Source organism: Hyla sarda, chromosome 1 (genome assembly GCF_029499605.1).
Source record: "Hyla sarda isolate aHylSar1 chromosome 1, aHylSar1.hap1, whole genome shotgun sequence".
NCBI lineage: Eukaryota > Metazoa > Chordata > Amphibia > Anura > Hylidae > Hyla > Hyla sarda.
The window spans coordinates 257270524-257290047 of record NC_079189.1 but is presented as its reverse complement, the minus strand read 5'-3'; the positions used below and the strand labels follow the sequence as shown (position 1 = coordinate 257290047).

At 50.8% G+C, this 19524-nt stretch overlaps 16 pseudogenes; all 16 read right to left on the bottom strand.

The window, feature by feature from the left end:
* Positions 1–2215: 2215 nt before the first annotated feature.
* Positions 2216–2335, bottom strand: LOC130317021 (5S ribosomal RNA; annotated as a pseudogene).
* A 1359-nt stretch (positions 2336–3694) lies between these two features.
* LOC130349736 (5S ribosomal RNA) lies at positions 3695–3814 on the bottom strand (annotated as a pseudogene).
* A 277-nt stretch (positions 3815–4091) lies between these two features.
* On the bottom strand, positions 4092–4211 carry LOC130352725 (5S ribosomal RNA; annotated as a pseudogene).
* Positions 4212–5512: 1301 nt separating this feature from the next.
* LOC130352984 (5S ribosomal RNA) lies at positions 5513–5632 on the bottom strand (annotated as a pseudogene).
* Positions 5633–6296: 664 nt separating this feature from the next.
* LOC130352362 (5S ribosomal RNA) lies at positions 6297–6416 on the bottom strand (annotated as a pseudogene).
* An 887-nt stretch (positions 6417–7303) lies between these two features.
* Positions 7304–7423, bottom strand: LOC130316134 (5S ribosomal RNA; annotated as a pseudogene).
* Positions 7424–7904: 481 nt separating this feature from the next.
* On the bottom strand, positions 7905–8024 carry LOC130349714 (5S ribosomal RNA; annotated as a pseudogene).
* A 2489-nt stretch (positions 8025–10513) lies between these two features.
* Positions 10514–10633, bottom strand: LOC130349703 (5S ribosomal RNA; annotated as a pseudogene).
* Positions 10634–10910: 277 nt separating this feature from the next.
* Positions 10911–11030, bottom strand: LOC130321907 (5S ribosomal RNA; annotated as a pseudogene).
* Positions 11031–13514: 2484 nt separating this feature from the next.
* Positions 13515–13634, bottom strand: LOC130316999 (5S ribosomal RNA; annotated as a pseudogene).
* A 1359-nt stretch (positions 13635–14993) lies between these two features.
* LOC130349692 (5S ribosomal RNA) lies at positions 14994–15113 on the bottom strand (annotated as a pseudogene).
* A 277-nt stretch (positions 15114–15390) lies between these two features.
* Positions 15391–15510, bottom strand: LOC130352724 (5S ribosomal RNA; annotated as a pseudogene).
* A 1301-nt stretch (positions 15511–16811) lies between these two features.
* Positions 16812–16931, bottom strand: LOC130352983 (5S ribosomal RNA; annotated as a pseudogene).
* Positions 16932–17595: 664 nt separating this feature from the next.
* LOC130352361 (5S ribosomal RNA) lies at positions 17596–17715 on the bottom strand (annotated as a pseudogene).
* Positions 17716–18593: 878 nt separating this feature from the next.
* Positions 18594–18713, bottom strand: LOC130324209 (5S ribosomal RNA; annotated as a pseudogene).
* An 82-nt stretch (positions 18714–18795) lies between these two features.
* Positions 18796–18915, bottom strand: LOC130349681 (5S ribosomal RNA; annotated as a pseudogene).
* Positions 18916–19524: the final 609 nt, after the last annotated feature.

Below are 19524 nucleotides of genomic sequence, written 5' to 3'. Positions count from 1 at the left end.
CAGCAATAGAGCAAAATGTCAACGGCACTCGGGTTTCCCAGCCAGTCTCCCATGCCAGTACTTACCAGGCCCTAAGCTGGGTAGCAGTCTGCGATCTGACGAGAGCAGGCGCGTTCAGCTTAGGACAGCCATTGACAGCTTCATGGTTTTTATACTGTGCATTTAAGCATCAATAAATCCTTTTCGGAATCGGAGAGGAAGGCAGCAACAGAGCAAAATGTCAATAGCACCTTGGATTGCCTGCCAGTCTCCCATGCCCGTACTTGCCGGGCAGCAGTCTGCGATCTGACAAGAACAGGCACATTCAGCTTAGGATAGCCGTAGACGGCTTCACACCCTGTATACTGTGGATTTAAGCATCAATAAATCCTTTTCGGAATTGGAGCGGAAGGCGGCTACAGAGCAAAATGTCAACAACACCTGGGATTCCCAGCCAGTCTCCCATGCTGGTACCTACCGGGCCCTAAGCTGGGTAGCAGTCTGCGATCTGACGAGAGCAGGCGCGTTCAGCTTAGGATGGCCATAGACAGGTTCAAACTTTGTATACTGTGCATTTAAGCATCAATAAATCCTTTTCGGAATCGGAACGGAAGGCGGCAACAGAGCAAAATGTCAACGGCAGCCGGGATTCCCAGCCAGTGTCCCATGCCGGTACTTACCGGGCCCTAAGATCTGTACCAGTCTGCGATCTGACGAGAGCAGGCGCGTTAAGCTTAGGATGGCCGTTGACAGCTTCACACCTTGTATACTGTGGATTTAAGCATCAATAAATTCTTTTCGGAATCGGAGCGGAAGGCAGCAATAGAGCAAAATGTCAATGGCAACCGGTATTCCCAGCCAGTCTCCCATGCCAGTATTTACCGGGCCCTAAGCTGGGTAGCAGTCTGCAATCTGACGAGAGCAGGCACGTTCAGCTTAGGATGGCCATTGACAGCTTCATGCTTTTTATACTGTGCATTTAAGCATCAATAAATCCTTTTCGGAATCGGAACGGAAGGCGGCAACAGAGCAAAATGTCAACTGCACCCGGATTCCCAGCCAGTCTCCCATGCCGGTACTTACTGGGCCCTAAGCTGGGTAGCGGTCTGCGATCTGACGAGAGCAGGCGCGTTCAGCTTAGGATGGCCGTTGACATCTTCATGCTTTGTATATTGTGGATTTAAGCATCAATAAATATTTTTATTAATCGGAGAGGAAGGCGGCAACAGAGCAAAATGTCAATGGCACCTTGTATTGCCAGCCAGTCTCCCATGCCGGTAACTGCTGGGCAGCAGTCTGTGATCTGAGGAGAGCAGGCACGTTCAGGCTTAGGACGGCCGTTGACAGCTTCACACCCTGTGTATTGTGGATTTAAGCATCAATAAATCCTTTTCCGAATCGGAGCGGAAGGCGGCAACAGATTAAAATGTCAACTGCACCCGGGATTCCCAGCCAGTCTCCCATGCTGGTACTTACCAGGCCCTAAGCTGGGTAGAAGTCTGCGATCTGACGAGAGCAGGCGCGTTCAGCTTAGGATGGCCGTTGACAGCTTCACACTTTGTATACTGTGGATTTAAGCATCAATAAATAATTTTCGGAATCGGAGCGTAAGGCGGCAACAGAGCAAAATGTCAACGACACCTGGGATTCCCAGCCAGTCTCCCATGCTGGTACTTACCAGGCCCGAAGCTGGGTAGCAGTCTGCGATCTGACAAGAACAGGCGCATTCAGCTTAGGATGGCCGTAGACATCTTCACACCCTGTATACTGTGGATTTAAGCATCAATAAATCCTTTTCGGAATCGGAGCGTAAGGCGGCAACAGAGCAAAATGTCAACGACACCTGGGATTCCCAGCCAGTCTCCCATGCTGGTACTTTCCGAGCCCTAAGCTGGGTAGCAGTCTGCGATCTGACGAGAGCAGGCACGTTCAGCTTAGGATGGCCGTTGACAGCTTCTTGCCCTTTATACTGTGCATTTAAGCATCAATAAATCCTTTTCGGAATCGGAAACGGAAGGCGGCAACAGAGCAAAATGTCAACGGCAGCCGGGAATCCCAGCCAGTGTCCCATGCCGGTACTTACCGGGCCCTAAGATCTGTACCAGTCTGCGATCTGACAAGAGCAGGCGCGTTAAGCTTAGGATGGCCGTTGACAGCTTCACACCTTGTATACTGTGGATTTAAGCATCAATAAATTCTTTTCGGAATCGGAGCGGAAAGCAGCAATAGAGCAAAATGTCAACGGCACCCGGGATTCCCAGCCAGTCTCCCATGCTGGTACTTACCGGGCCCTAAGCTGGGTAGCAGTCTGCGATCTGACGAGAGCAGGCGCGTTCAGCTTAGGATGGCCATTGACAGCTTCATGCTTTTTATACTGTGCATTTAAGCATCAATAAATCCTTTTCGGAATCGGAGAGGAAGGCGGCAACAGAGCAAAATGTCAATAGCACCTTGGATTGCCAGCCAGTCTCCCATGCCCGTACTTGCCGGGCAGCAGTCTGCGATCTGACAAGAACAGGCACATTCAGCTTAGGATAGCCGTAGACGGCTTCAAACCCTGTATACTGTGGATTTAAGCATCAATAAATCCTTTTCGGAATCGGAGCGGAAGGCGGCTACAGAGCAAAATGTCAACAACACCTGGGATTCCCAGCCAGTCTCCCATGCTGGTACTTACCGGGCCCTAAGCTGGGTAGCAGTCTGCGATCTGACAAGAGCAGGCGCGTTCAGCTTAGGATGGCCGTTGACAGCTTCACACTTTGTATACTGTGCATTTAAGCATCAATAAATCCTTTTCGGAATCGGAGCGGAAGGCGGCATAAGAGCAAAATGTCAACGGCAACCGGGATTCCCAGCCAGTCTCCCATGCCAGAACTTACCGGGCCCTAAGCTGGGTAGCAGTCTGCGATGTGACGAGAGCAGGCGCGTCCAGCTTAGGATGTCCATTGACAGCTTCATGATTTTTATACTGCGCATTTAAGCATCAATAAATCCTTTTTCGGAATCGGAGCGGAAGGCGGCAACAGAGCAAAATGTCAACTGCACCCGGGATTCCCAGCCAGTCTCTCATGCCGGTACTTACTGGGCCCTAAGCTGGGTAGCAGTCTGCAATCTGACGAGAGCAGGCGCGTTCAGCTTAGGATGGCCGTTGACAGCTTCTCGCCCTTTATACTGTGCATTTAGGCATCAATAAATCCTTTTCGGAATCGGAACGGAAGGCGGCAACAGAGCAAAATGTCAACGGCAGCCGGGATTCCCAGCCAGTGTCCCATGCCAGTACTTATCAGGCCCTAAGCTGGGTAGCAGTCTGCGATCTGACGAGAGCAGGCGCGTTCAGCTTAGGATGGCCATTGACAGCTTCATGATTTTTATACTGTGCATTTAAGCATCAATAAATCCTTTTCGGAATCGGAACGGAAGGCGGCAACAGAGCATAATGTCAACTGCACCCGGGATTCCCAGGTGCATTTAAGCATCAATAAATATTTTTATTAATCGGAGAGGAAGGCGGCAACAAAGCAAAATGTCAACGGCACCTTGGATTGCCAGCTATTCTCCCATGCCGGTAACTGTCGGGCAGCGGTCTGCGATCTGAGGAGAGCAGGCATGTTCAGGCTTAGGATGGCCGTTGACAGCTTCACACCCTGTGTATTGTGGATTTAAGCATCAATAAATCCTTTTCCGAATCGGAGCGGAAGGCGGCAACAGATTAAAGTGTCAACTGCACCCGGGATTCCCAGCCAGTCTCCCATGCTGGTACTTACCAGGCCCTAAGCTGGGTAGCAGTCTGCGATCTGACGAGAGCAGGCGCGTTCAGCTTAGGATGGCCGTTGACAGCTTCACACTTTGTATACTGTGGATTTAAGCATCAATAAATAATTTTCGGAATCGGAGCAGAAACAGAGCAAAATGTCAACTGCACCCGGGATTCCCAGCCAGTCTCCCATGCTGGTACTTACCAGGCCCGAAGCTGGGTAGCAGTCTGCGATCTGACGAGAACAGGCGCATTCAGCTTAGGATGGCCGTAGACATCTTCACACCCTGTATACTGTGGATTTAAGCATCAATAAATCCTTTTCGGAATCGGAGCGTAAGGCGGCAACAGAGCAAAAGGTCAACGACTCCCGGGATTCCCAGCCAGTCTCCCATGCTGGTACTTACCAGGCCCTAAGCTGGGTAGCAGTCTGCGATCTGACGAGAGCAGGCACGTTCAGCTTAGGATGGCCGTTGACAGCTTCTTGCCTTTTATACTGTGCATTTAAGCATCAATAAATCCTTTTCGAAATCGGAAACGGAAGGCGGCAACAGAGCAAAATGTCATCGGCAGCCGGGATTCCCAGCCAGTGTCCCATGCCGGTACTTACCGGGCCCTAAGATCTGTACCAGTCTGCGATCTGACAAGAGCAGGCGCGTTAAGCTTAGGATGGCCGTCGACAGCTTCACACCTTGTATACTGTGGATTTAAGCATCAATAAATTATTTTCGGAATCGGAGCGGAAGGCGGCAACAGAGCAAAAGGTCAACGACACTTGGGATTCCCAGCCAGTCTCCCATGCTGGTACTTACCGGGCCCTAAGATCTGTACCAGTCTGCGATCTGACGAGAACAGGCGCATTCAGCTTAGGATGGCCGTTGACAGGTTCACACTTTGTATACTGTGCATTTAAGCATCAATAAATCCTTTTCGGAATCGGAATCGGAACCGGAACGGAAGGCGGCAACAGAGCAAAATGTCAACGGCAGCCGGGATTCCCAGCCAGTGTCCCATGCCGGTACTTACCGGGCCCTAAGATCTGTACCAGTCTGCGATCTGACGAGAGCAGGCGCGTTAAGCTTAGGATGGCCGTTGACAGCTTCACACTTTGTATACTGTGGATTTAAGCATCAATAAATAATTTTCGGAATCGGAGCAGAAACAGAGCAAAATGTCAACTGCACCCGGGATTCCCAGCCAGTCTCCCATGCTGGTACTTACCAGGCCCGAAGCTGGGTAGCAGTCTGCGATCTGACGAGAACAGGCGCATTCAGCTTAGGATGGCCGTAGACATCTTCACACCCTGTATACTGTGGATTTAAGCATCAATAAATCCTTTTCGGAATCGGAGCGTAAGGCGGCAACAGAGCAAAAGGTCAACGACACCTGGGATTCCCAGCCAGTCTCCCATGCTGGTACTTACCGGGCCCTAAGCTGGGTAGCAGTCTGCGATCTGACGAGAGCAGGCACGTTCAGCTTAGGATGCCCGTTGACAGCTTCTTGCCCTTTATACTGTGCATTTAAGCATCAATAAATCCTTTTCGGAATCGGAAACGGAAGGCGGCAACAGAGCAAAATGTCAACGGCAGCCGGGATTCCCAGCCAGTGTCCCATGCCGGTACTTACCGGGCCCAAAGATCTGTACCAGTCTGCGATCTGACAAGAGCAGGCGCGTTAAGCTTAGGATGGCCGTCGACAGCTTCACACCTTGTATACTGTGGATTTAAGCATCAATAAATTCTTTTTGGAATCGGAGCGGAAGGCAGCAATAGAGCAAAATGTCAACGGCACCCGGGATTCCCAGCCAGTCTCCCATGCCAGTACTTACCAGGCCCTAAGCTGGGTAGCAGTCTGCGATCTGACGAGAGCAGGCGCGTTCAGCTTAGGACAGCCATTGACAGCTTCATGCTTTTTATACTGTGCATTTAAGCATCAATAAATCCTTTTCGGAATCGGAGAGGAAGGCAGCAACAGAGCAAAATGTCAATAGCACCTTGGATTGCCAGCCAGTCTCCCATGCCCGTACTTGCCGGGCAGCAGTCTGCGATCTGACAAGAACAGGCACATTCAGCTTAGGATAGCCGTAGACGGCTTCACACCTTGTATACTGTGGATTTAAGCATCAATAAATTATTTTCGGAATCGGAGCGGAAGGCAGCAATAGAGCAAAATGTCAACCGCACCCGGGATTCCCAGCCAGTCTCCCATGCCAGTACTTATCGGGCCCTAAGCTGGGTAGCAGTCTGCGATCTGACAAGAGCAGGCACGTTCAGCTTAGGACAGCCATTGACAGCTTCATGCTTTTTATACTGTGCATTTAAGCATCAATAAATCCTTTTCGGAATCGGAGAGGAAGGCGGCAACAGAGCAAAATGTCAATAGCACCTTGGATTGCCAGCCAGTCTCCCATGCCCGTACTTGCCGGGCAGCAGTCTGCGATCTGACAAGAACAGGCACATTCAGCTTAGGATAGCCGTAGACGGCTTCACACCCTGTATACTGTGGATTTAAGCATCAATAAATCCTTTTCGGAATCGGAGCGGAAGGCGGCTACAGAGCAAAATGTCAACAACACCTGGGATTCCCAGCCAGTCTCCCATGCTGGTACCTACCGGGCCCTAAGCTGGGTAGCAGTCTGCGATCTGACGAGAGCAGGCGCGTTCAGCTTAGGATGGCCGTTGACAGCTTCACACCCATTATACTGTGCATTTAAGCATCAATAAATCCTTTTCCGAATCGGAGCGGAAGGCAGCAACAGATTAAAATGTCAACTGCACCCGGGATTCCCAGCCAGTCTCCCATGCTGGTACTTACCAGGCCCTAAGCTGGGTATCAGTCTGCGATCTGACGAGAGCAGGCGCATTCAGCTTAGGATGGCCGTTGACACGTTCACACTTTGTATACTGTGCATTTAAGCATCAATAAATCCTTTTCGGAATCGGAACGGAAGGCGGCAACAGAGCAAAATGTCAACGGCAGCCGGGATTCCCAGCCAGTGTCCCATGCCGGTACTTACCGGGCCCTAAGATCTGTACCAGTCTGCGATCTGACGAGAGCAGGCGCGTTAAGCTTAGGATGGCCGTTGACAGCTTCACACCTTGTATACTATGGATTTAAGCATCAATAAATTCTTTTCGGAATCGGAGCGGAAGGCAGCAATAGAGCAAAATGTCAATGGCAACCGGTATTCCCAGCCAGTCTCCCATGCCAGTACTTACCGGGCCCTAAGCTGGGTAGCAGTCTGCAATCTGACGAGAGCAGGCACGTTCAGCTTAGGATGGCCATTGACAGCTTCATGCTTTTTATACTGTGCATTTAAGCATCAATAAATCCTTTTCGGAATCGGAGAGGAAGGCGGTAACAGAGCAAAATTTCAATAGCACCTTGGATTGCCAGCCAGTCTCCCATGCCCGTACTTGCCGGGCAGCAGTCTGCGATCTGACAAGAACAGGCACATTCAGCTTAGGATAGCCGTAGACGGCTTCACACCCTGTATACTGTGGATACTGTGGATTTAAGCATCAATAAATCCTTTTCGGAATCGGAGCGGAAGGCGGCTACAGAGCAAAATGTCAACAACACCTGGGATTCCCAGCCAGTCTCCCACGCTGGTACTTACCGGGCCCTAAGCTGGGTAGCAGTCTGCGATCTGATGAGAGCAGGCGCGTTCAGCTTAGGATGGCCGTTGACAGCTTCACGCCCTTTATACTGTGCATTTAAGCATCAATAAATCCTTTTCCGAATCGGAGCGGAAGGCAGCAACAGATTAAAATGTCAACTGCACCCGGGATTCCCAGCCAGTCTCCCATGCTGGTACTTACCAGGCCCTAAGCTGGGTAGCAGTCTGCGATCTGACGAGAGCAGGCGCGTTCAGCTTAGGATGGCCATTGACAGCTTCACACTTTGTATACTGTGCATTTAAGCATCAATAAATCCTTTTCGGAATCGGAACTGAAGGCGGCATAAGAGCAAAATGTCAACCGGGATTCCCAGCCAGTCTCCCATGCCAGTACTTACCGGGCCCTAAGCTGCTTAGCAGTCTGCGATGTGACAAGAGCAGGCGTGTTCAGCTTAGGATGGCCATTGACAGCTTCGTGATTTTTATACTGCGCATTTAAGCATCAATAAATCCTTTTTCGGAATCGGAGCGGAAGGCGGCAACAGATTAAAATGTCAACTGCACCCGGGATTCCCAGCCAGTCTCCCATGCTGGTACTTACCAGGCCCTAAGCTGGGTAGCAGTCTGCGATCTGACGAGAGCAGGCGCGTTCAGCTTAGGATGGCCGTTGACAGCTTCATGATTTTTATACTGCGCATTTAAGCATCAATAAATCCTTTTTCGGAATCGGAGCGGAAGGCGGCAACAGAGCAAAATGTCAACTGCACCCGGGATTCCCAGCCAGTCTCCCATGCCGGTACTTACTGGGCCCTAAGCTGGGTAGCAGTCTGCAATCTGACGAGAGCAGGCGCGTTCAGCTTAGGATGGCCGTTGACAGCTTCTCGCCCTTTATACTGTGCATTTAGGCATCAATAAATCCTTTTCGGAATCGGAACGGAAGGCGGCAACATGTCGACGGCAGCCGGGATTCCCAGCCAGTGTCCCATGCCAGTACTTACCAGGCCCTAAGCTGGGTAGCAGTCTGCGATCTGACGAGAGCAGGCGCGTTCAGCTTAGGATGGCCATTGACAGCTTCATGATTTTTATACTGTGCATTTAAGCATCAATAAATCCTTTTCGGAATCGGAACGGAAGGCGGCAACAGAGCAAAATGTCAACTACACCTGGGATTCCCAGCCAGTCTCCCATGCCGGTACTTAATGGGCCCTAGGCTGGGTAGCAGTCTGCGATCTGACGAGAGCAGGCGCGTTCAGCTTAGGATGGCCATTGACAGCTTCATGCTTTTTATACTATGCATTTAAGCATCAATAAATCCTTTTCGGAATCGGAACGGAAGGCGGCAACAGAGCATAATGTCAACTGCACCCGGGATTCCCAGCCAGTCTCCCATGCCGGTACTTACTGGGCCCTAAGCTGGGTAGCAGTCTGCAATCTGACGAGAGCAGGCGCGTTCAGCTTAGGATGGCTGTTGACATCTTCACGCCTTGTATACTGTGGATTTAAGCATCAATAAATATTTTTATTAATCGGAGAGGAAGGCGGCAACAAAGCAAAATGTCAACGGCACCTTGGATTGCCAGCCAGTCTCCCATGCCGGTACTTACCGGGCCCAAAGATCTGTACCAGTCTGCGATCAGACAAGAGCAGGCGCGTTAAGCTTAGGATGGCCGTCGACACCTTTACACCTTGTATACTGTGGATTTAAGCATCAATAAATTCTTTTCGGAATCGGAGCGGAAGGCAGCAATAGAGCAAAATGTCAACCGCACCCGGGATTCCCAGCCAGTCTCCCATGCCAGTACTTACCAGGCCCTAAGCTGGGTAGCAGTCTGGGATCTGACGAGAGCAGGCGCGTTCAGCTTAGGACAGCCATTGACAGCTTCATGCTTTTTATACTGTGCATTTAAGCATCAATAAATCCTTTTCGGAATCGGAGAGGAAGGCAGCAACAGAGCAAAATGTCAATAGCACCTTGGATTGCCAGCCAGTCTCCCATGCCCGTACTTGCCGGGCAGCAGTCTGCGATCTGACAAGAACAGGCACATTCAGCTTAGGATAGCCGTAGACGGCTTCACACCCTGTATACTGTGGATTTAAGCATCAATAAATCCTTTTCGGAATCGGAGCGGAAGGCGGCTACAGAGCAAAATGTCAACAACACCTGGGATTCCCAGCCAGTCTCCCATGCTGGTACCTACCGGGCCCTAAGCTGGGTAGCAGTCTGCGATCTGACGAGAGCAGGCGCGTTCAGCTTAGGATGGCCATAGACAGGTTCAAACTTTGTATACTGTGCATTTAAGCATCAATAAATCCTTTTCGGAATCGGAACGGAAGGCGGCAACAGAGCAAAATGTCAACGGCAGCCGGGATTCCCAGCCAGTGTCCCATGCCGGTACTTTCCGGGCCCTAAGATCTGTACCAGTCTGCGATCTGACGAGAGCAGGCGCGTTAAGCTTAGGATGGCCGTTGACAGCTTCACACCTTGTATACTGTGGATTTAAGCATCAATAAATTCTTTTCGGAATCGGAGCGGAAGGCAGCAATAGAGCAAAATGTCAATGGCAACCGGTATTCCCAGCCAGTCTCCCATGCCAGTACTTACCGGGCCCTAAGCTGGGTAGCAGTCTGCAATCTGACGAGAGCAGGCGCGTTCAGCTTAGGATTGCCATTGACAGCTTCATGCTTTTTATACTGTGCATTTAAGCATCAATAAATCCTTTTCGGAATCGGAACGGAAGGCGGCAACAGAGCAAAATGTCAACTGCACCCGGATTCCCAGCCAGTCTCCCATGCCGGTACTTACTGGGCCCTAAGCTGGGTAGCGGTCTGCGATCTGACGAGAGCAGGCGCGTTCAGCTTACGATGGCCGTTGACATCTAAATGCTTTGTATATTGTGGATTTAAGCATCAATAAATATTTTTATTAATCGGAGAGGAAGGCGGCAACAGAGCAAAAATGTCAATGGCACCTTGTATTGCCAGCCAGTCTCCCATGCCGGTAACTGCCAGGCAGCAGTCTGTGATCTGAGGAGAGCAGGCACGTTCAGCTTAGGATGGCCGTTGACAGCTTCACACCCTGTGTATTGTGGATTGTGGATTGTGGATTTAAGCATCAATAAATCCTTTTCCGAATCGGAGCTGAAGGCGGCAACAGATTAAAGTGTCAACTGCACCCGGGATTCCCAGCCAGTCTCCCATGCTGGTACTTACCAGGCCCTAAGCTGGGTAGCAGTCTGCGATCTGACGAGAGCAGGCGCGTTCAGCTTAGGATGGCCGTTGACAGCTTCACACTTTGTATACTGTGGATTTAAGCATCAATAAATAATTTTCGGAATCGGAGCAGAAACAGAGCAAAATGTCAACTGCACCCGGGATTCCCAGCCAGTCTCCCATGCTGGTACTTACCAGGCCCGAAGCTGTGTAGCAGTCTGCAATCTGACGAGAACAGGCGCATTCAGCTTAGGATGGCCGTAGACATCTTCACACCCTGTATACTGTGGATTTAAGCATCAATAAATCCTTTTCGGAATCGGATCGTAAGGCGGCAACAGAGCAAAAGGTCAACGACACCTGGGATTCCCAGCCAGTCTCCCATGCTGGTACTTACCGGGCCCTAAGCTGGGTAGCAGTCTGCGATCTGACGAGAGCAGGCACGTTCAGCTTAGGATGGCCGTTGACAGCTTCTCGCCCTTTATACTGTGCATTTAAGCATCAATAAATCCTTATCGGAATCGGAATCGGAAGGCGGCAACAGAGCAAAATGTCAACGGCAGCCGGGATTCCCAGCCAGTGTCCCATGCCGGTACTTACCGGGCCCAAAGATCTGTACCAGTCTGCGATCTGACAAGAGCAGGCGCGTTAAGCTTAGGATGGCCGTCGACAGCTTCACACCTTGTATACTGTGGATTTAAGCATCAATAAATTCTTTTCGGAATCGGAGCGGAAGGCAGCAATAGAGCAAAATGTCAACGGCACTCGGGTTTCCCAGCCAGTCTCCCATGCCAGTACTTACCAGGCCCTAAGCTGGGTAGCAGTCTGCGATCTGACGAGAGCAGGCACGTTCAGCTTAGGACAGCCATTGACAGCTTCATGGTTTTTATACTGTGCATTTAAGCATCAATAAATCCTTTTCGGAATCGGAGAGGAAGGCAGCAACAGAGCAAAATGTCAATAGCACCTTGGATTGCCTGCCAGTCTCCCATGCCCGTACTTGCCGGGCAGCAGTCTGCGATCTGACAAGAACAGGCACATTCAGCTTAGGATAGCCGTAGACGGCTTCACACCCTGTATACTGTGGATTTAAGCATCAATAAATCCTTTTCGGAATTGGAGCGGAAGGCGGCTACAGAGCAAAATGTCAACAACACCTGGGATTCCCAGCCAGTCTCCCATGCTGGTACCTACCGGGCCCTAAGCTGGGTAGCAGTCTGCGATCTGACGAGAGCAGGCGCGTTCAGCTTAGGATGGCCATAGACAGGTTCAAACTTTGTATACTGTGCATTTAAGCATCAATAAATCCTTTTCGGAATCGGAACAGAAGGCGGCAACAGAGCAAAATGTCAACGGCAGCCGGGATTCCCAGCCAGTGTCCCATGCCGGTACTTACCGGGCCCTAAGATCTGTACCAGTCTGCGATCTGACGAGAGCAGGCGCGTTAAGCTTAGGATGGCCGTTGACAGCTTCACACCTTGTATACTGTGGATTTAAGCATCAATAAATTCTTTTCGGAATCGGAGCGGAAGGCAGCAATAGAGCAAAATGTCAATGGCAACCGGTATTCCCAGCCAGTCTCCCATGCCAGTACTTACCGGGCCCTAAGCTGGGTAGCAGTCTGCAATCTGACGAGAGCAGGCGCGTTCAGCTTAGGATGGCCATTGACAGCTTCATGCTTTTTATACTGTGCATTTAAGCATCAATAAATCCTTTTCGGAATCGGAACGGAAGGCGGCAACAGAGCAAAATGTCAACTGCACCCGGATTCCCAGCCAGTCTCCCATGCCGGTACTTACTGGGCCCTAAGCTGGGTAGCGGTCTGCGATCTGACGAGAGCAGGCGCGTTCAGCTTAGGATGGCCGTTGACATCTTCATGCTTTGTATATTGTGGATTTAAGCATCAATAAATATTTTTATTAATCGGAGAGGAAGGCGGCAACAGAGCAAAATGTCAATGGCACCTTGTATTGCCAGCCAGTCTCCCATGCCGGTAAATGCTGGGCAGCAGTCTGTGATCTGAGGAGAGCAGGCACGTTCAGGCTTAGGACGGCCGTTGACAGCTTCACACCCTGTGTATTGTGGATTTAAGCATCAATAAATCCTTTTCCGAATCGGAGCGGAAGGCGGCAACAGATTAAAATGTCAACTGCACCCGGGATTCCCAGCCAGTCTCCCATGCTGGTACTTACCAGGCCCTAAGCTGGGTAGAAGTCTGCGATCTGACGAGAGCAGGCGCGTTCAGCTTAGGATGGCCGTTGACAGCTTCACACTTTGTATACTGTGGATTTAAGCATCAATAAATAATTTTCGGAATCGGAGCGTAAGGCGGCAACAGAGCAAAATGTCAACGACACCTGGGATTCCCAGCCAGTCTCCCATGCTGGTACTTACCAGGCCCGAAGCTGGGTAGCAGTCTGCGATCTGACAAGAACAGGCGCATTCAGCTTAGGATGGCCGTAGACATCTTCACACCCTGTATACTGTGGATTTAAGCATCAATAAATCCTTTTCGGAATCGGAGCGTAAGGCGGCAACAGAGCAAAATGTCAACGACACCTGGGATTCCCAGCCAGTCTCCCATGCTGGTACTTTCCGAGCCCTAAGCTGGGTAGCAGTCTGCGATCTGACGAGAGCAGGCACGTTCAGCTTAGGATGGCCGTTGACAGCTTCTTGCCCTTTATACTGTGCATTTAAGCATCAATAAATCCTTTTCGGAATCGGAAACGGAAGGCGGCAACAGAGCAAAATGTCAACGGCAGCCGGGAATCCCAGCCAGTGTCCCATGCCGGTACTTACCGGGCCCTAAGATCTGTACCAGTCTGCGATCTGACAAGAGCAGGCGCGTTAAGCTTAGGATGGCCGTTGACAGCTTCACACCTTGTATACTGTGGATTTAAGCATCAATAAATTCTTTTCGGAATCGGAGCGGAAAGCAGCAATAGAGCAAAATGTCAACGGCACCCGGGATTCCCAGCCAGTCTCCCATGCTGGTACTTACCGGGCCCTAAGCTGGGTAGCAGTCTGCGATCTGACGAGAGCAGGCGCGTTCAGCTTAGGATGGCCATTGACAGCTTCATGCTTTTTATACTGTGCATTTAAGCATCAATAAATCCTTTTCGGAATCGGAGAGGAAGGCGGCAACAGAGCAAAATGTCAATAGCACCTTGGATTGCCAGCCAGTCTCCCATGCCCGTACTTGCCGGGCAGCAGTCTGCGATCTGACAAGAACAGGCACATTCAGCTTAGGATAGCCGTAGACGGCTTCAAACCCTGTATACTGTGGATTTAAGCATCAATAAATCCTTTTCGGAATCGGAGCGGAAGGCGGCTACAGAGCAAAATGTCAACAACACCTGGGATTCCCAGCCAGTCTCCCATGCTGGTACTTACCGGGCCCTAAGCTGGGTAGCAGTCTGCGATCTGACAAGAGCAGGCGCGTTCAGCTTAGGATGGCCGTTGACAGCTTCACACTTTGTATACTGTGCATTTAAGCATCAATAAATCCTTTTCGGAATCGGAGCGGAAGGCGGCATAAGAGCAAAATGTCAACGGCAACCGGGATTCCCAGCCAGTCTCCCATGCCAGAACTTACCGGGCCCTAAGCTGGGTAGCAGTCTGCGATGTGACGAGAGCAGGCGCGTCCAGCTTAGGATGTCCATTGACAGCTTCATGATTTTTATACTGCGCATTTAAGCATCAATAAATCCTTTTTCGGAATCGGAGCGGAAGGCGGCAACAGAGCAAAATGTCAACTGCACCCGGGATTCCCAGCCAGTCTCTCATGCCGGTACTTACTGGGCCCTAAGCTGGGTAGCAGTCTGCAATCTGACGAGAGCAGGCGCGTTCAGCTTAGGATGGCCGTTGACAGCTTCTCGCCCTTTATACTGTGCATTTAGGCATCAATAAATCCTTTTCGGAATCGGAACGGAAGGCGGCAACAGAGCAAAATGTCAACGGCAGCCGGGATTCCCAGCCAGTGTCCCATGCCAGTACTTATCAGGCCCTAAGCTGGGTAGCAGTCTGCGATCTGACGAGAGCAGGCGCGTTCAGCTTAGGATGGCCATTGACAGCTTCATGATTTTTATACTGTGCATTTAAGCATCAATAAATCCTTTTCGGAATCGGAACGGAAGGCGGCAACAGAGCATAATGTCAACTGCACCCGGGATTCCCAGGTGCATTTAAGCATCAATAAATATTTTTATTAATCGGAGAGGAAGGCGGCAACAAAGCAAAATGTCAACGGCACCTTGGATTGCCAGCTATTCTCCCATGCCGGTAACTGTCGGGCAGCGGTCTGCGATCTGAGGAGAGCAGGCATGTTCAGGCTTAGGATGGCCGTTGACAGCTTCACACCCTGTGTATTGTGGATTTAAGCATCAATAAATCCTTTTCCGAATCGGAGCGGAAGGCGGCAACAGATTAAAGTGTCAACTGCACCCGGGATTCCCAGCCAGTCTCCCATGCTGGTACTTACCAGGCCCTAAGCTGGGTAGCAGTCTGCGATCTGACGAGAGCAGGCGCGTTCAGCTTAGGATGGCCGTTGACAGCTTCACACTTTGTATACTGTGGATTTAAGCATCAATAAATAATTTTCGGAATCGGAGCAGAAACAGAGCAAAATGTCAACTGCACCCAGGATTCCCAGCCAGTCTCCCATGCTGGTACTTACCAGGCCCGAAGCTGGGTAGCAGTCTGCGATCTGACGAGAACAGGCGCATTCAGCTTAGGATGGCCGTAGACATCTTCACACCCTGTATACTGTGGATTTAAGCATCAATAAATCCTTTTCGGAATCGGAGCGTAAGGCGGCAACAGAGCAAAAGGTCAACGACTCCCGGGATTCCCAGCCAGTCTCCCATGCTGGTACTTACCAGGCCCTAAGCTGGGTAGCAGTCTGCGATCTGACGAGAGCAGGCACGTTCAGCTTAGGATGGCCGTTGACAGCTTCTTGCCTTTTATACTGTGCATTTAAGCATCAATAAATCCTTTTCGAAATCGGAAACGGAAGGCGGCAACAGAGCAAAATGTCATCGGCAGCCGGGATTCCCGGCCAGTGTCCCATGCCGGTACTTACCGGGCCCTAAGATCTGTACCAGTCTGCGATCTGACAAGAGCAGGCGCGTTAAGCTTAGGATGGCCGTCGACAGCTTCACACCTTGTATACTGTGGATTTAAGCATCAATAAATTATTTTCGGAATCGGAGCGGAAGGCGGCAACAGAGCAAAAGGTCAACGACACTTGGGATTCCCAGCCAGTCTCCCATGCTGGTACTTACCGGGCCCTAAGATCTGTACCAGTCTGCGATCTGACGAGAACAGGCGCATTCAGCTTAGGATGGCCGTTGACAGGTTCACACTTTGTATACTGTGCATTTAAGCATCAATAAATCCTTTTCGGAATCGGAATCGGAACCGGAACGGAAGGCGGCAACAGAGCAAAATGTCAACGGCAGCCGGGATTCCCAGCCAGTGTCCCATGCCGGTACTTACCGGGCCCTAAGATCTGTACCAGTCTGCGATCTGACGAGAGCAGGCGCGTTAAGCTTAGGATGGCCGTTGACAGCTTCACACTTTGTATACTGTGGATTTAAGCATCAATAAATAATTTTCGGAATCGGAGCAGAAACAGAGCAAAATGTCAACTGCACCCAGGATTCCCAGCCAGTCTCCCATGCTGGTACTTACCAGGCCCGAAGCTGGGTAGCAGTCTGCGATCTGACGAGAACAGGCGCATTCAGCTTAGGATGGCCGTAGACATCTTCACACCCTGTATACTGTGGATTTAAGCATCAATAAATCCTTTTCGGAATCGGAGCGTAAGGCGGCAACAGAGCAAAAGGTCAACGACACCTGGGATTCCCAGCCAGTCTCCCATGCTGGTACTTACCGGGCCCTAAGCTGGGTAGCAGTCTGCGATCTGACAAGAGCAGGCACGTTCAGCTTAGGATGCCCGTTGACAGCTTCTTGCCCTTTATACTGTGCATTTAAGCATCAATAAATCCTTTTCGGAATCGGAAACGGAAGGCGGCAACAGAGCAAAATGTCAACGGCAGCCGGGATTCCCAGCCAGTGTCCCATGCCGGTACTTACCGGGCCCAAAGATCTGTACCAGTCTGCGATCTGACAAGAGCAGGCGCGTTAAGCTTAGGATGGCCGTCGACAGCTTCACACCTTGTATACTGTGGATTTAAGCATCAATAAATTCTTTTTGGAATCGGAGCGGAAGGCAGCAATAGAGCAAAATGTCAACGGCACCCGGGATTCCCAGCCAGTCTCCCATGCCAGTACTTACCAGGCCCTAAGCTGGGTAGCAGTCTGCGATCTGACGAGAGCAGGCGCGTTCAGCTTAGGACAGCCATTGACAGCTTCATGCTTTTTATACTGTGCATTTAAGCATCAATAAATCCTTTTCGGAATCGGAGAGGAAGGCAGCAACAGAGCAAAATGTCAATAGCACCTTGGATTGCCAGCCAGTCTCCCATGCCCGTACTTGCCGGGCAGCAGTCTGCGATCTGACAAGAACAGGCACATTCAGCTTAGGATAGCCGTAGACGGCTTCACACCTTGTATACTGTGGATTTAAGCATCAATAAATTATTTTCGGAATCGGAGCGGAAGGCAGCAATAGAGCAAAATGTCAACCGCACCCGGGATTCCCAGCCAGTCTCCCATGCCAGTACTTACCGGGCCCTAAGCTGGGTAGCAGTCTACGATCTGACAAGAGCAGGCACGTTCAGCTTAGGACAGCCATTGACAGCTTCATGCTTTTTATACTGTGCATTTAAGCATCAATAAATCCTTTTCGGAATCGGAGAGGAAGGCGGCAACAGAGCAAAATGTCAATAGCACCTTGGATTGCCAGCCAGTCTCCCATGCCCGTACTTGCCGGGCAGCAGTCTGCGATCTGACAAGAACAGGCACATTCAGCTTAGGATAGCCGTAGACGGCTTCACACCCTGTATACTGTGGATTTAAGCATCAATAAATCCTTTTCGGAATCGGAGCGGAAGGCGGCTACAGAGCAAAATGTCAACAACACCTGGGATTCCCAGCCAGTCTCCCATGCTGGTACCTACCGGGCCCTAAGCTGGGTAGCAGTCTGCGATCTGACGAGAGCAGGCGCGTTCAGCTTAGGATGGCCGTTGACAGCTTCACACCCATTATACTGTGCATTTAAGCATCAATAAATCCTTTTCCGAATCGGAGCGGAAGGCAGCAACAGATTAAAATGTCAACTGCACCCGGGATTCCCAGCCAGTCTCCCATGCTGGTACTTACCAGGCCCTAAGCTGGGTATCAGTCTGCGATCTGACGAGAGCAGGCGCATTCAGCTTAGGATGGCCGTTGACACGTTCACACTTTGTATACTGTGCATTTAAGCATCAATAAATCCTTTTCGGAATCGGAACGGAAGGCGGCAACAGAGCAAAATGTCAACGGCAGCCGGGATTCCCAGCCAGTGTCCCATGCCGGTACTTACCGGGCCCTAAGATCTGTACCAGTCTGCGATCTGACGAGAGCAGGCGCGTTAAGCTTAGGATGGCCGTTGACAGCTTCACACCTTGTATACTATGGATTTAAGCATCAATAAATTATTTTCGGAATCGGAGCGGAAGGCAGCAATAGAGCAAAATGTCAATGGCAACCGGTATTCCCAGCCAGTCTCCCATGCCAGTACTTACCAGGCCCTAAGCTGGGTAGCAGTCTGCAATCTGACGAGAGCAGGCGCGTTCAGCTTAGGATGGCCATTGACAGCTTCATGCTTTTTATACTGTGCATTTAAGCATCAATAAATCCTTTTCGGAATCGGAGAGGAAGGCGGTAACAGAGCAAAATTTCAATAGCACCTTGGATTGCCAGCCAGTCTCCCATGCCCGTACTTGCCGGGCAGCAGTCTGCGATCTGACAAGAACAGGCACATTCAGCTTAAGATAGCCGTAGACGGCTTCACACCCTGTATACTGTGGATTTAAGCATCAATAAATCCTTTTCGGAATCGGAGCGGAAGGCGGCTACAGAGCAAAATGTCAACAACACCTGGGATTCCCAGCCAGTCTCCCACGCTGGTACTTACCGGGCCCTAAGCTGGGTAGCAGTCTGCGATCTGACGAGAGCAGGCGCGTTCAGCTTAGGATGGCCGTTGACAGCTTCACGCCCTTTATACTGTGCATTTAAGCATCAATAAATCCTTTTCCGAATCGGAGCGGAAGGCAGCAACAGATTAAAATGTCAACTGCACCCGGGATTCCCAGCCAGTCTCCCATGCTGGTACTTACCAGGCCCTAAGCTGGGTAGCAGTCTGCGATCTGACGAGAGCAGGCGCGTTCAGCTTAGGATGGCCGTTGACAGCTTCACACTTTGTATACTGTGCATTTAAGCATCAATAAATCCTTTTCGGAATCGGAACTGAAGGCGGCTTAAGAGCAAAATGTCAACCGGGATTCCCAGCCAGTCTCCCATGCCAGTACTTACCGGGCCCTAAGCTGCTTAGCAGTCTGCGATGTGACAAGAGCAGGCGTGTTCAGCTTAGGATGGCCATTGACAGCTTCGTGATTTTTATACTGCGCATTTAAGCATCAATAAATCCTTTTTCGGAATCGGAGCGGAAGGCGGCAACAGAGCAAAATGTCAACTGCATCCGGGATTCCCAGCCAGTCTCCCATGCCGGTACTTACTGGGCCCTAAGCTGGGTAGCAGTCTGCAATCTGACGAGAGCAGGCGCGTTCAGCTTAGGATGGCCGTTGACAGTTTCTCGCCCTTTATACTGTGCATTTAAGCATCAATAAATCCTTTTCGGAATCGGAAACGGAAACGGAAGGCGGCAACAGAGCAAAATGTCAACGGCAGCCGGGATTCCGAGCCAGTGTCCCATGCCGGTACTTACCGGGCCCTAAGATCTGTACCAGTCTGCGATCTGACAAGAGCAGGCGCGTTAAGCTTAGGATGGCCGTCGACA